The 2500-nt window shown below is 43.6% G+C and overlaps 1 protein-coding gene across 4 annotated transcripts in view; it reads left to right on the forward strand.

Annotated features, from left to right (window-relative positions):
- strip1 (striatin interacting protein 1) overlaps nucleotides 1-2500 on the forward strand; it is a 27552-nt gene that overhangs the window by 4374 nt on the left and 20678 nt on the right. The gene's annotated exons all lie outside the window — the stretch shown is intronic.

Raw genomic sequence — 2500 nt, forward strand, 5'->3', positions numbered from 1 at the left:
TGACTGTATGATTGTCTGACTGACTGTTTATCTGTATGTATTCATTTGCTTTATTTCAGTTGGGTTTGTAGGTGTGTGCGTGTGTGAAGACATGTATTAGATGAAGTGAAGAGCTAGTTGGATAGACCGATATGGGCAGGTGTGAGGACCTGAGCATTTTGACCCGGACCATGGTAATGACCACATGAGTGTGTCTAAGTATGCCGTGTGAGCTGCTGTTGGTCGGCATGGTTTTATTCCAGGTTTCAGAGCACATTCATCAGAATCAGGTTTATTGGCCAACACAACACATTTAGCTTGGACTATACAGATTACATGACGGATCAGTGAGGTACATAAAGTGAGAGTTCATGGTAGTGCAGATGACAGTATTGTGCATCAGGTATGATCGAATTACCTTAGAATTTTGTACAATATACAGCAGTAACAGTGTGGAACATATACTGATAAAGTGATGACTGACAGTTTGATTCTGAGTGCAGTATTTATAGATATGAAGCAGGGAATATAGTTAAGATGAGTTATTAATGAGGCTGATTGCCTGAGGAAAGAAAATGTTCCTGTGTCTGCCAATTTTGATGAACAGAGTTCTATAGCGCCTCCAGAAGAAAGTAGCTGAAAGAGGTTGTGTTCTGGGTGCGAAGGGTCAGAAGTGATTTTTCCTTACTGGTTTCCGGTTCTTGTATGGTATAAGTCCTGGAGAGTGGGCAGGGGAGCACCAATTATTTTGTTTTCTGCTGTTTTAACTGTGTGGTGCAGTCTGTTCCTGTCCTGTTTTGTTGCTGCTCCAAACCAGATGATGATTGATGAGCACAGGACAGATTCAATAACTGCAGTGTAGAACTGTATCAACAGCTCCTGTGGCAGACAGGATCTCCAAAGTTTTAAGCGTGTTAAGGTCTAGGTTGTTCTGACTGCACCTGCTGCTGATATGCAGACTCGTCACCATCTTGAATGAGTCCAATTATTGTAGTATCATCTGCCAATTTCAGGAGTTTAACAGTTGGGTCACTTGACATGCAGTCATTAGTGTGGAGGGAGAATAGCAGTGAGAGGAGCACACATCCCTGAGGAGCGCCAGTGTTGACTGTCCGAATACTGGAGCTAATACCTCCCAGTCTCACCTGTTGTTTCCTGCCTGTCAGAAAGCTGGTGATCAACTGACAGATGCCAGGGGGTATAGTGAGCTTTAGGAGTTTGGAGTGGAGAATTTCTGGAATTATTGTATTAAAAGTCAAACTGAAGTAGACAAACAGAATCTGGGCACTTGTTCCTGGGCAGTCAAGGTGTTGCAGAATGTAGTGCAGCCCCATGTTGACTGTGTCATCCACTGATCTGTTGGCTCAGTAGGCAAACTGTATGGGGATCCAGCAGCTGTTCTGTTACAGACTTTAGGTGGGCCAATACCAGCTGCTCAAAGGTCTTCATGACGACAGATGTCAGAGTGACAGGCCTGTAGTCATTCAGTCCAGTAATGGAGGGTTTCTTGGGGACCTGGATGATTGTGGAGAGTTTAAAGTAGGAGGGGACCTCAGACAGCTCCAGTGATCTGTTGAAGATATAAGTGAAGATAGGAGCCAGTTGGTCAGCACATGCTTTGAGACAGGATGGGGAGACACCGTCTGGACTGGTAGCTTTCCTTGTCTTCTGTCTCTGAAAAAAACGATTCACATCCTTTTCACAGATCGCGAGCGTAACTTGAGTGCTGGGAAGAGTTGTTAGAGGTGTTCTCAGAGGTGTGATGGGGCAGAAAGTGGGCTGGGGTGGATGAGAGGTGTGAAGGTATTGTTCTCAAACCTGCAGTAGAAGGTGTTGAGGTCGTCAGCCAGGTCTTTGTTTGCTTCAGTGGGGAGGGGTGGTCTCCTGTAGTTTGTGATATCTTGCAGGCCTAGAGTTTCTCCAAGGCTGCTCGGGGTTAGGTTAGGTCAACTTTATTATCCCTGAGGGGCATACCACAACCCTAACCCACAGCCAGCAGAATCCATACAATCCCAAACACACAGCAACAAACAGTACAGAGAAAAAAAAATTTAAAATTAAGTAATCAAAAACCCAATAGCAACTGGTACAGAAGAATTTTTTAATCTATTTGTCCTGCAAAGCGGTAAAAAATATCTACGTGAAGAAGGTAACAACATAAAAAGATTCTGCAAGGGATGGCTGAAATGGCTTAACATTAACTCGGCCTTCCTCAGAGTCCTTGCTTTATACACACTGTTTAAATCAATCAGGTTGGTGCCGACAATCTTACCACACACTTTACCAATACCCTGAAGTCTATTTCTATTTTTCAGATTAAGCAGAACGATATGCGTCCTTAAGAATGGTGCAGCAGTGATCCAGTGTGTTATTTTCTCTTGTGGGACAATTAATATGTTGCCTGTATTTTAGAAGTTCAAGTGTCAGTTTTGCTTTGTTAAAGTCTTTAAGGATAATAAAAAGAGAATCCGGAGGTTTTTGCTCCAAGCGGGATATTTGGTTTGCCAGGTTTTGCAGTGCA

This window comes from Silurus aristotelis, assembly GCF_946808225.1.
Source record: "Silurus aristotelis genome assembly, chromosome: 28".
NCBI classification, from domain to species: domain Eukaryota; kingdom Metazoa; phylum Chordata; class Actinopteri; order Siluriformes; family Siluridae; genus Silurus; species Silurus aristotelis.